At 40.0% G+C, this 13,679-nt stretch overlaps 1 protein-coding gene across 8 annotated transcripts in view; it reads right to left on the reverse strand.

Moving 5' to 3' along the window:
- The window catches only part of LOC141405569 (G-protein coupled receptor dmsr-1), a 344,854-nt gene that overhangs the window by 139,916 nt on the left and 191,259 nt on the right, over positions 1 to 13,679 (reverse strand). The gene's annotated exons all lie outside the window — the stretch shown is intronic.

A 13,679-nucleotide genomic window follows, 5' to 3' on the forward strand; every position in this document is an offset into this window, starting at 1 on the left:
AAATTAAATTGCTCACGGCAATACGTGCGCCGCGAATGCAACACGTAAGCAGCAACGACAACAAAACAAAGTATTGCTTAAACACCTTTTGCTGCAGATGAAAGTCATTACCCAGAAGTCGTCGTCAAAATCCTCTCCATACAAGATTCTTGCAAAATGATAAGCTGAATGCCCAGCTAACATTTTCGAATTCGGACAGAATTCCTGAAAAAATTTCCGATTCTGATGCCAAATTCGTACCGAATTCGCTACGAAAGTTGTATGGATGTGGTCACCGAAATCGGAACGAATTTTCTAAAGAAATCCTTAGAAAATATTAGAGTTTCGCGACGAATTTGGTCCGAATTCGAAAGTAAATTCTTGGAAAATTCCGAGAAAAATTAGATTTCCTGATAGAATTGGGTCCGAATTCGAAAAAAATTCCGAAAATTTTAGATTTTCTTAAGAAAATCGATACGAATTCGGATAGAAATTCTGGAAAAATTCGAAGAAAAGTTGAGATATTCTGAAAAAAATCGAAACAAATTCTTTGGCGTTTACGCCACTTACAGACAATTTTCTTTTAATGCGCTATTTATGGAAGATCCTAATTTCAAACTTTGTTTGTGCAGATTCTGAAACTACAATGCTCATAGATGAGAAATATCAAGAAACAAAAAAATCGACGGAGGGATTTTCAAATAAATCGCGATTTAAGGAGGCGATACAGTCAGTGCATTGTCGCAATTTGAACTTCTATATCTCAAAAACGGTAAAACCTACAAAAATATCATAAAGGTCAATCTTGTGGAGAATTTTTACAGCTACGACATTTTAATTAGGCCCATTTACATAGGACTCGCGGTTCCAAGCAAAATCGTGAAAAACTAAAGAACCCCTAAAAATGTTAACTTAAATCACGATTTATTTGAAAATCCCTCCGGCAATTTTTTTTTTCTTTCTTGATATTTCTCATCTATGAGCATTGTAGTTTCAGAATCTGCAAAAACTTCTCAGGTGTAAGCACATTCGATTTAAAATTAGTAAAGGCGCACCGTGATTTATATAACAAAAAATTTTGAAATTGTATATGCGAATTTTATAACCAGTCATTTTGTTTTTCGACAACAACCGAACAAAATAATCACTTAGAGAATCGATTATAAATCGGAACGAAGATTCTTAAGATGTTCAGAAAATGTGCAGAAATTCTTAAAAAAAAAGATTTTAGAAAATCGGTCCAATTTCTAGGAAAATATTAGAGAAATCGGCACATTTCTAAGAAAAATATTTAGAAAATCTCTGAAAAAAATCGGAAATCGGAGCCCTCGGAAAAAATTGTTAGCTGGGTGTGTACGTGTGTTTGTATGTGTATGAGTGTTGCACAAAGTAGGTTTAACGAACAGAAATATGTATCTTTAATGGCAATACTGCACAGTGGTGCCACTTAAATTGGTATTTGGAATATAGATTTTTCAAAAGTTGAAACCGAACAGAACACATAAAAGGCAGACTGAAGGAAGACAGAGAAGACAAAAGATCTGAGAAAGATTTAATATTTATAATAGATGTGTATAATGTAGAACGTCTTCTGTCTACAGGTAGATTGTAGACCAGTTGAAGTTCGTCTGTCTATCGAAAGCTGTAGTAAGTCTTCTCTTTATAGAAGCCCCCTAGGAGGTCTTCTATCCATTAAAGTCCTGTAGGAACTCCTCCATGGAAGATCTTTAGAAGGTCTTATGTATATAGACGATATGTACAGGTTTTCTGTATAAAGATGATCTGTAAGGGTCTTCAGTCTATACTAGACCTGTTGAAGGTACACTGACCATAGAATACCTTCCGTATGATATGGCCGGAAGAAGGTATTAATGTCTAAACCAGGAGGAGGCATTGTGACTCACAAGAGAGCCCATGTGCTCTAAGTGAGCGTAAATTTCTTATCGCTCACAGCCTGTGTAGATGCTAACACGTTGTGAACAACAACAAATTTACGCTCATTGAGAGCACAAGAGAGACCCAAAAATGTTCTCTGCCTCACTCTGGTCTAAACAAAACCTTGAGCAATGAACGCAAACAAACAAAACTATTTCCGTACCATACACACAAAGTCACAAACTTTTCAGTTTCTCTGAACCGTTTCATTCTCACAACCAAAACAAAAAAACAAACTTTTCAATGTAAAAAGATGAAAACCGTACGATTGTTGAAATGCACTTCGGCTATGCTTTGCCGAGTTGTTTCATTCACCACTGAAACAAAAAGAATTTTTGGCAAACGTTTGCTGTGCGAAATGATCAATGCCACACTCAGCCACACATGCACACATTTGATTGCTTAACAACCCTATCAGCTAACATCTTCATTAGTGAGTGGAGATAGAAGCTCTCTTTGTTTGCTCGCGAGATGGGGAATGTTGTTTTTCAACCACCAAATTAATCATTCATTGAATCATTCATGTGTTTTGAACTTTTTCGTTTTCTATCTGTTGTTAGTAGGCGAACTTCTAATTCAGAGAGAACTCGAAATATAACATTACGATAAACTAAGCTATCCATTTTAATATGTGCAGACAGGGTTTTTTTTGGAGCTTTTAAGCCATTATCTCAGGAAGTATGGACTTACTCCGAAAAAAATTGTACCTTTGTAATAGGGACCGTGAAAACAACCTTCTGCAAAAATTTGAAATAGATCCGAGACGAGTTCTCAAACTGCATTTTTCCCAAATGTTGTGTGGGAGGTACCCTAAGGACCTGATAATTGAATCAGAAACTCCCTGCTAGAGTTATCTTGCGGATTTTCCCATTTTAGTTGATGCCGTCCGGGTTTCTTTTAGCTTTTAGGCCATTATCTCTAGAAGTATGGACTTGCGCCTGAAAACAATTATACCGTTGTAAAGGGGGCTGCAAGGAAAACCTACTGAAAAAAATTCAAAACGATCCGAAAGGAGCTCTCGAACTTCACTCTATCCGAATTTTGTGTGTGAGGTACTCGATGGAGTCGACCGATATTGTTCATATTCGAACCTGATCTATATCTAAAAGGAATAATATGATGTGCCTAGTTTGGACCAAATCGATTGTTATTGAGAGTTATTGTTCACACTATTTGACAGAAAATTTTGATCTTTTGTAGGGGAGGAACCCTTAGGAGTGGACCGCTAGGCCCATCTTTGAACTAAAACTAAGTTTGGGCAAAATATTACAAATTGCAAAATTTGGTTTGAATCCGTTGATCCGTTAGAGTTTTCGTCCGCACCAGCCAGACAGATGGACGGACATGGCTAAATCGACTTCAAATTGTCTGAAACGAATTTCGTCCAAACATATTGGGGTTTAAAACCGTTATTTAGATGAGTCACATTTTTTGTCTTATCAAAGTGTATATACCCTCATTAGCCTAGAGGCTGAGGGTATAAAAAGGCCCGCAGAAGATTTCATGCCTATAGAAGGCCAGAAGATAGACTTATTGTATACATAAGACAAGCAGAAGGTCCATTATATATAGATGACTATTCTACATCCTCAGATAGAAATATAGAAGACAATTTTTCCATTTCCCCCAAAATAGACGTCGAACAATTTTGAGTTTTTTTCTGTTTGAGTCGGTTGACAGCACATAACACGAGTATTTCTTTGTCTATACGATAATTTGACTATGTCCATTGTCTATGGAAGATATGTAGAAGGAGTTCTGTCTACAGAAGAAATGTAGAAGCTCTTATGTTTATAGAAGACGCGCAGAAGGTCTTCTGTCTATAGGAGACATGCAAAAGGTATTCGTGTCCGTACAAAAATCTACAGTAGACCAGTAGAAGGTCTTCTGTCTATAGATGACCTATAGAAGGTCTCTGTTTATAGAAGACCTGTAAAAGGTGTTCTGTTTAAAAGGGTTTCTTGTCTAACGAAAAACTGTAAAAAGTTTTTGTCGAAAAAAGACCTATAGAAGGTCTTCTGTGCCACCGTGGTGCAATGGTAATCACAACCGCCTTGCACGCTAAAGCTCGTGGATTCGTTTCCCCGGCCAGGCAGCATCAAATTTTGAACAGTGGCAAAATACCTCTCAGTATAGTTGGCGACATTTCCTTAGTATTTCAGCCATGTAAAACTTCTCTAAAAGTGGTGTCATATGACACGCTGTTCGGATTGGGCATTAAACAGTAGGTCCCATATCATTGAGCTAATATGAATCGGGATGCACTCATTGATATGAGAGAAGTCTCCAGCAAAATTTGAAGGAAGGGGTTCCATGCGATGACGTGATTTCATGGCATCTTTTGCATTGGTTCCAACGAAGTCGTGAAAGATCTGATCTTTTCATCAGCAGTTGAACCCATTCTATCGATCCAATGAAGATGAATTTTGTGTTTTTATTTATACACAATTTTGTAAATATATTTCATAGCTACATCATTTTCTTTAGTCCCATTTTGATAGGACTTGAAGTTTCCAAGCAAAATCGTGAAAACCTAAAAAACCCCTAAAAATATCAACTTGAATCGCGATTGTTTTAAAAACGGCTCCGACATTTTTTTTTTTTGTTTTTTGATTTTTCTCATCTATGAACATTGTAGTTTCTGAATCCGCAAAAACTTCCCAGGTGTAAGCACCTTCCATTTAAAGTTGCATCAAGAGCACCGTGGTTATTTTAATGCGACATGCCCTTGTTAAAATAATGGGTTAGTAAGGGGTTTTGTAAGTTGTTAAGTACTATAAAAACGCATTATTTAGTAAGGATTTTTTGCTGCGTAGTAGAAGGCCTTCTGCCTATAGAAGACCTGTAAACGGTCTATTGTCCGTAGAAGACTTGTAGAAGGTCTCCTGTTTATAGAAGACCTGTGGAAGATCTTCCTTTTTGTTGAAGACCTGTTGAAGGCCTTCCTGTCTTGACTAAAGAAAATCTCTAAAAAGTCTCTTGTTTATAGAAGACCTAAAAACGGTTTTCGTGTCTGTATAAAAACCTACAGTAGATTAGTAGGGTCTTCTGCTCAGATCAGAGTAAGACAATGTGACTTTCGTTAGCCTAAATTTACTCTCGCTCACAACCTGTGTAGACTCTAACTGGTGGTGAGCGAGAGTAAATTTACGCTCACGAAATTCGCATTGCCTTACTCTGGTTCAGATGACCTGTAGAAGATCTTCTGTCTGTAAAGGACTTTTAGAAGGTCGTCTGTCTATAGAAGACCTATAGAAAGTCTTCTATCTATAGAAGACCTGTAGAAAGTGTTCTGTGTAAAAGGCTTTCTTTCTGTAGACGACCAGTAGAGGTCTTATGTTCATAGAAGACCTGTAGAAAGCCTTCTTGCGTAACAAAAACATGTAAGCGACCTACTTGTCTAAAGAATACCTGGAAAAGTTTTTTTGTCTATAGAAGACCTTTTGAAGGTTATCTGTCTACAGAAAACCTCTAGAAGGTTATCTGTGCTCAGAAGACCTGTAAAAGGATTTGCGTTTCTAGAATATCTGTAGAAAGTCTGCCTATAGAGAGCCTGTACAAAGTCTTCTGGTTTACAGGTCTGTTAAAAATCTACAGTATCTGTCTGTATAAAAATCTACAGTAGACCAGTAGAAGGTCTTCTGTGTACTGAAGACTAGTAGAAGACCTTCTTTCTCTAGAAGACCTGTTCTCTGTCTATAGACGACCTGTAGAAGATCTTTTGCCTATAGAAGTCCTGTAGAAGGAGGAATATACACTTTCATACGGACAAATGTGCCTCATCGAAATAATGGTTTTACACCCCAAGTATGTTTGGACGAAATCCGTTTCAGACAATTTAGAGTTGATTTAGCCATGTCCTGGAGCGCACGGTAACTCTCGAACGGATCAACCGATTTGGTCCAAAATTGGGCTTTCGTAATATTTTGTCCAAACTTAGTTTAAGCTCGAAGATGGGTTATATCGGTCCACTCCTTCAGGCACCCCCACCCCCACAAAAGTTCAAAGATGTTCGGAAAAATTGTGGCCACGATAACTGTGGAAGGGAGTGGCCGATTTGGTCTATACTTCACACATCCTAATATATTTACCAGATATAGATCAGGTTCAAATATTTGTCCACTCCTTCGGGTACCTCCCACACAAAATTTTGGATAAATTCACATAAAGACCTGCTCTCGAATCACTTTGATTTTTGTTGAAGCAACTTGCATTCGCTACCTCAATTACGACAGTAAAAGTTTTTTCAGGGGCAAGTCCATACTTCTTGAGAAAACAGCCCGAAAGTTGTAAAAACCCCTATGGCACCATATGTAGTGGCTGGAGAGCTCGAACCGAATACTGCGTTCGTCCACACTTTGGATATTGTAATATTTCTTCGAGTATTAGATGAAATTCGAAGGTGGAGCTTATAGGTCCACTCCTTCCGGTACCTCCCCCACAAAAGTTCGAAAATATTTGGACGTAGCAACCGATTTGGTCCAAACTTTGGATCTCTAAATATTGTCGATACTTATTTTATGTTCAAATTTGGGCCCTATCTGTCCAATCCTTGTGGAACCACCCACACAAATGTTCAACATTTTTGTTTGGTTAAGGGTCTGTTGGAGAATCCTTTGGACATTTTTACCGAAGGTTTTCCCAGTGGCCCTGTTTACAGCGATATTATGTTTTTCGTAGGCTAGTGTGATAAAAAAAACTCTATCTATCGATATCCCCACAAATTTTTGAGCTTTAATCCTATCCACACTTTTGACGGTTCATACCCCCAAAAATTGAAAACCCCCCTAAATACAAAGTTTTTTTTTGGGAAAAAAGTATTTCAATCCACACAGGCTGAGGGTATATCTCTGTCGACAAAGTCGACTGATACTTTTTTACTTGTTTATTTGTAGAATACCCTTAGAAGGTTTTCTGTCTATAGAAAACCAGAAAAAGCTCTTGCGTTTATAGAAGACCAGTAGAAGGCCTTTTTGCGCAAAAAAGACCTGTAAAAGGTCTGTCTTATAACATTAATTATGTCTTATAATATAACCCCAAAAGTTAGAGCAAAAAGCTATATTATCTTCATTCTAGTAGACGGGGCATAGAATACTTAGGTTTCAATCATCGGGTACGCGTAATTCCTGGCCGACGCATACACCTCCGAGTCGCCTCCGGTTTTGAACAGCTCGGCTGATAAGCCATCGGATGCTTCTGCCTCATTATTCTGCCTTGGCTTTCTCTTCGCTAACAGCACGACACTCTTGGCAATACCAAGAGTTCCTTGATAGAGGTCTCTGGTATCCAAGTATGGATTTTGTGTCTGTTTTGATGGAGTAGGCAATACTTTGCCACTGTGCTGATATTTTATTAGAAAAAGGAGTGCTTTCATCAGACAATTGGGCCAGTTGAGTGGAATATGTGGATATCTGTTGTGATTGCAGCTTACCGATATCCAACTTCCGTGTTGTGTCTGTTGTTAGTGTATTTGCTAATTATAAAGGCTAGTGACCATTAGCGCGAAGAAATTTTGAAAAAATACGATCGCTGTGCTTCAAAAGACGCTTATAAGATCGTTACAGGTGACAAATAATGGATCTATGCGTATGAGCTCGTAACAAAATAGCAAACAACTGTGTGGGTCTTCGAAGACGAACCAAATCCAACAAAAGTCGTTCGTTGCAGATGCACTTCGAAGCAAATGGTTGGCTGTTTCTTTGTCAAAACTTGAGCAACGTAAGACGGTCAATTCTGAGTGGAACACCACAATTTGTCTTCAGAGAAATTCAGAGAAGACGAATCATTTTGCATCATGACAATGTCAGCTCTCACGCATCGGCTCCAACCGAAGCCTTTTTGAAGGGACAAAACTTGGAATAAGTGTTAAAAATTCACGCTTTGAAGGTGTCTCAATCAAGTGGAAAATGTGCTTCCACCATTTTTGATGATAAATATTCGCCTTTTCTCATTATTAGACCAGAAAGAAATTAAATAAAAATACAGGACTACAAAATTATCCAAAGTGTACTTTAATTTGCATTTTTTGCTGCACACTTTCAATTCTCGGTACAAATTCACAAACACAAGAATATCCAATTAATAGGAAAACAATTAATTATGATTTTATGGATTGCCATCCATGTTTCTTCATTTCACTTTATTTGCTTCTCTTTTGGAAGTTTCAACAATATGCTCATTAACTTGATTAATGACATCTTGAAATCCAGTGAATGATATGGCTATTCAGATTGCAATTATGCCAACCTTTCAACCAGCACCACCACCCATCCGTCATCCATCATCACAAGACCTCACGATGTAAAGCTACTCATTGAAAATTTCCGTTTGTCATTTGCCATTGAGATTCATTCCTCCCTCAATGATATATAGCTGCGTATGCGGTCATAATTGGAAATATATATATATATATATATATATATGTATAATTACTCGGAGTTTTACAAGGAAATACAGGAACACATGTTGTTTTATTTACCAAGAAATAACTTGCCAAAGCGACGAAGTCATGCATGTGGTTTTCAAGAAAGCAGTTCTTTTAATATTTACTTATGTGATATTTTCATATTTCTTCTATGTAAAACTTCTCTATAAGTGATGTCGTAAGACACGCCGTACGGACTAGGCGGTAAACAGTTGGTCCCATATCACTGAGCTAATATGAATCGAGGTGTACTCATTGACATGAGAGAGGTCCACATTGTCCCTTCGGGGATGTTGTGGGAACATATGTATGTACCTTCCAAATGATGTTTTCGATGCGAAAAAAACAAAATGGCTGAGAAATTATTTGTTGTTTATCTTGGACACCACTGTGTCTCTGTGCCATCATCATTAAAGTAGTTTACATGACCTTAAAAGTTCGTAAATGGGCTAGATTCAAATCATGTCAATGAGAGAAATCGATAAACTAAATGTTAGTCCTGACGACGAAACGTGATAACATAAATTAAGATTGTTAGAACAATAGGGATGTCGATGTCGAAAAATAATAATAAAAACGGTTGTAGACCCCAAGTATGTTAGGGCGAAATCCGTTTCTGACAATTTAGAGTCGATTTAGCAATATCCGTCTGCCTGGAGCGCACGATAACTCTCAAACGGATGAATTAATTTGGTCCAAAAATTGACGTTCGTTATATTTTGTCCAAACTTAGTTTAAGTTCGAAGATGAACCATATCGGTTCACTCCTTCGGGACCTAAAATGGTGTGCACGATAACCCTCGAAAGTAGTAACCGATTTGGTCTAGACTTTCTACATCCTAATATTTTTGCGAGACATAGATGGAATATGGACTATATCGGTCCACTCCTTCGGCTATCTCCCACACAAAATTTCGGAAAAGTACAGTTTAAAAGCTGCTCTGGGCAAGTCCATACTTCCTGAGAAAATAACCGGAAATATGTAGAAAACCCCCCATGGCACCATGTGTAGTGGCTGGAGCGTCACGAGAGCGGCATTCACACTGTATTTTGTACTGCCTACGTAACTACATCGGCGTAACTATTATTCCAGCCTACCTGGTAGTCTCGTTTGTAGCTCACTCTCTCTCTCTCTTTAGATTATGAAGATCTCTCCTAACATGCCTGGATGGGGGACGCCTTTACACTAGATAGTTGTAGTTGATAGATGTTAAACTGGTGTCGTGAAGAGGCAACCTGTTGCAGTCCTCTGGGCGGCATTCTGGGAAGTTTAAATATTCTTTCATTGTCTAGCGCTAACATTTGTATGCCACGATAACTTACCATGCTACGGCCTATTGCCATATAAAAGGTCAACGAGCCTTCTTTGTCAGCAATCCAAGTACTGTTGGCTGGCTTCTTGAGAATCTACTCCTACTTCTGGTCTTTCTAAGCTTGCATGTAGCGAAGTTTGTGGTCGGAATACGGACACCATCGACCAATATGCTCTGAAGAGCCTCTTTTCAGCCATGCAGGTGGTGACCAGTATAACAGTGGATTTTGAAGCATTTTCCTCTGATGGAAGAGCTTGAGCTGTGTAGATATTTAACCTATCACAGATGTCATCCACGATAAGACACGACCCCAATCATCCGCATATCTTACGATCTCTATGCTCTCTGGAGGGTGTGGGATTTCAAAAAGATAGATGTTAAACCTTTCCAAAGATATCACCACGCCTTGGGCAACTCGTTATTTTACTCTACTGGGTCTTCGTATTTCTGAATTCCACAAACGACTGGCGCCCACCCGTACATATAATTCAAACACGTATGCAGGGAATTCTTATCTATATCCTCTAACAGCTTGAAGGTATCGAAGGCCTTCGATAGGTTAAGAGCCCCCATATTTGGTCGGTCCATTGACCTGTTTGGGGTAAGTCCTCCACTGATATGTGTGTAGATATGACGAGTACTGTTGTAAGGCTATGCATTTTCCGGAAACCATGCTGATGTTTGGTAACTGGGAAACTGCTTCTCCTTATGGGAAGGAGTAGTGCCTCAAAGATTTTCGCTACTGATAGCAAGCGTGAGATCAGCCAGTACGATTCGCCTCTGCTGTAATCCTTGAATGGCTTCAGAAGCGGACCAACCTACCAACTTGCCAGACTTTCAGGTACAATATGGAGGGCTAACGATAAATTGGGCGCACTTCCCAAATACTTAAGCCCAGGTGCATCCAATTGCTAAGGCAATAGCATTGAGATTCCGTGTGATCCCAAAGCTAAGAATGGTATTGCGTTTCCTATGACATATGCAACATCGCTCATCGTAAATTGAGGCTGTACACCTACTCGGCTAAAGGGCTTTTATACGGGGTAGTGTCCTCCTATCACTCTCAGGGTGATGTATAAATTGACGTGTAAAATAACGGGCGCCACCCCTTCGGATCTGTCACGCCGTTGACTTTAATTCTCGGACTCGTGAGTATTTTAACCGTTACCCACAATTTACTCAATCCTCTAGCAACGTTTTAATGGCTTCAGGTGATCTTGCTCGACTACTAGCCTCTTATGCTCGCCCACTAGCCTATTGACTTCGTCGATAAAAAGTTTCCTTATTCTTGGGCCTTCAGGGCCTGTTGACTTTAAGAATAAGTTCCCTAACTCTAGGGTTCGTACGACGAAGTTCATCATGCTCATTTGCTAGTCCCGTCGCTTCTGCCGGGAAAATTTCTTCTAATTTCGAATATTCAACTAGAAGGTATGTAGAAAGGGGCTGTAGCTGTAAACATATCCCGGAAAATACTCTTAGCTACCGGAGCATTTTAGAGAAAGAATGGCGATCGAAGAATTACGAAATCGGTGAAGATGACGAAACGACGGGATACCAGACAAAAATGACAGTCAGACAGACCTTGGGCAACAATGGTCGGTCAATGGCAAACCAAATCGTTCCGATTTCTATACGATTTTTCGTAGGGGAATTCGTTCAGATTTCGTTCCGATTTCGAAGAGAATGTCGGAAGTAAATTTCCCTTCGAATATACCAATGTTTTTTTTTCGATTTCAGTACGAATTCGGAGCGAAATGTCGGAAACAAATTTCAATTCGCACAACAACCACCTTTTGTATGTATCTAACAGCAAGGGGTTGATTTCATTTTAGTTTGTTGTCGAAAAACAAAGAGGTTGGTTATAAAATTCGCATATACAATTTTTAAATATTTTAATTATAAATGCAACATATAATTTAGGCTAGTGCTGATAGAATCAACATATTCGTACACAAAGTTTCCAAAAGAGAAAACCATTGGAAACGTTTGAAATTACAATCCAATAAAAGGCTTCAGAGAGAAAATATTGTTTCCTTCGATATTCATACGACATTGTTCTGAAACAGTTCAGAAAACTTTACGAAGATTCGGAATGTACCTCTGATGTGCATACGACATTATTCCGAAAGAGTTCCGAAATCTGTAGGAAAATTCAGAAGAAAAAATTCGCGCTCCGCAATTCCCAAGGATTTTCTTCCGATTTGGTAGCGAAATCTGACCGAAATCCATCCAATTTCGTTCCGACATTTCGTTACGGAATTATCTCAACCATTTTATACAACTTTCGTTAAGTTATCGTTACGATTTCGATACGATTGGTTTGCTGGGAGGTAGCTGTGACAATCTCCTCTTATTCTCGTACAAGTCTATTGGTGCAAAATGAGGAACTATCAACTTGCTCGGACAGCGTTGTATGCCTGTGGAGCATAGGACCGTTCATGGTGAGAATTGACGTTCCCTTAGCACCAGACGGTTGGTTATTCACCTCCAAAAGCGAATTTATATCAGGCATACAACATAGTGTACCACTATTCATCGGTGTACATTGTATCTCGCTTGAGCCTGTCTCTAACGACTCGTACATGGAATGTGTAGCTGAACGTATACATCCTGAACGTATACATCCTGCCGAGAAATAGCTGTATCTGAGATTATAAGCCTGACATTAACCCGGTTCTGTAAGGTCATAATCGTCTGGTCCTGGGGGACTTCAATGCGCATCATGAGATGTGGCATTCTGCCCTTGGAAACGACCAGAGGGGTATAGCACTGGCTGAGCAGATTGATAGCTCTACGTTTTGCTCGGTCAATGAGGATGCTCTTACCAGAATTAGTGGAGCGTGTCACAGTTCGCCAGACATAACCATCGTGTCACATGGTCTGACAAATGACGTTACCTGGCAACCCGTCATTTCCCTTGCATCAGACCATCTCCCCATAAATGTCTCCATCAGCAGACCACCCGATTTCATCACCTCTGAACGCCGCACATTCGTGGGAAAGCTGATTGGCCGAGTTTCAGAGAGTTCACCTATCACCGCTTCAGAGAACTGCCCAATCCTTCTGATGTTCGGGTAGCGGAAAGGACGTTCCGAGACATCATCAATGCTGCCGCCGCTCGCCATATCCCTGCTAGTCGAATACCCGAAGTAAGACCAAACTTCCCAGCAGAGGCGACGGGATTAGCAAATGAGCGTGATGAGCTTTGTCGAGCCAACCCCAATGACCCCGGAGTCAGGGAGCTGACACTGGAGGTTAACAGGCTGGTCGGCGGGCATAAGCGGAACAAGTGGTTAAATCATCTAAAGAGTTGCAACATTGGAGCCGGTATAGGTGAATTGTGGGCAACAGTTAAGTCACTCTTGAACCCTGGAAGAAGGGAAGATAGGACCTCAGTCACGTTTGGCGACGTTACGTTGACTGACCCGAAGAGGTGCGCGAGTTATTTCAATCGACAGTTTGTCGAGCACCCCTAGCACGTCGCATTAGATCTCTTCCTGCCGAGGATGAACCACCACAGTTTACAATCATCAAAAGCGTTGGGCCCTGATGGAATCTCCATGGTAATGCTGAAGCAGCTGGATGAGCCGGGAGTGGAGTATCTCACTAAAGCTCTCAACTTGTCGCTAGCCACCCTCGTTATTCCCGAAATCTGGAAAATGGACAGGGTGGTCCCGCTACTGAAGCCAGACAAGGATGCCAGCAAAGGTGAATCGTACAGGCCGATTACGCTTTTGTCACCCGAAGCGAAGACCCTGGAGGCCTTAGTCGTCCCCAGCATTAGAAATAGCTATCAAGTTGTCGATCATTAGCATGGATTCCGTAAGCAGCACAGCACGACAACAGCGCTGCACGCCATCTCCACCCTGATGACATCTGTGAGAGACTAAACACCTATTTAACCGATCTTACCACCTTTTTCCATGCGAGGAATATGCAGATATCCGCCACTAAATCTTCACCACATGGACGGCGCAGTATAGAAGAGAGTTGAATATCAGGGTCGATGGTAGCAGAATTCCGACCAC

The sequence above is a fragment of the Musca autumnalis genome, unplaced genomic scaffold (assembly GCF_047663935.1).
Source record: "Musca autumnalis isolate F117 unplaced genomic scaffold, ASM4766393v1 scaffold_5, whole genome shotgun sequence".
Taxonomy (NCBI): domain Eukaryota; kingdom Metazoa; phylum Arthropoda; class Insecta; order Diptera; family Muscidae; genus Musca; species Musca autumnalis.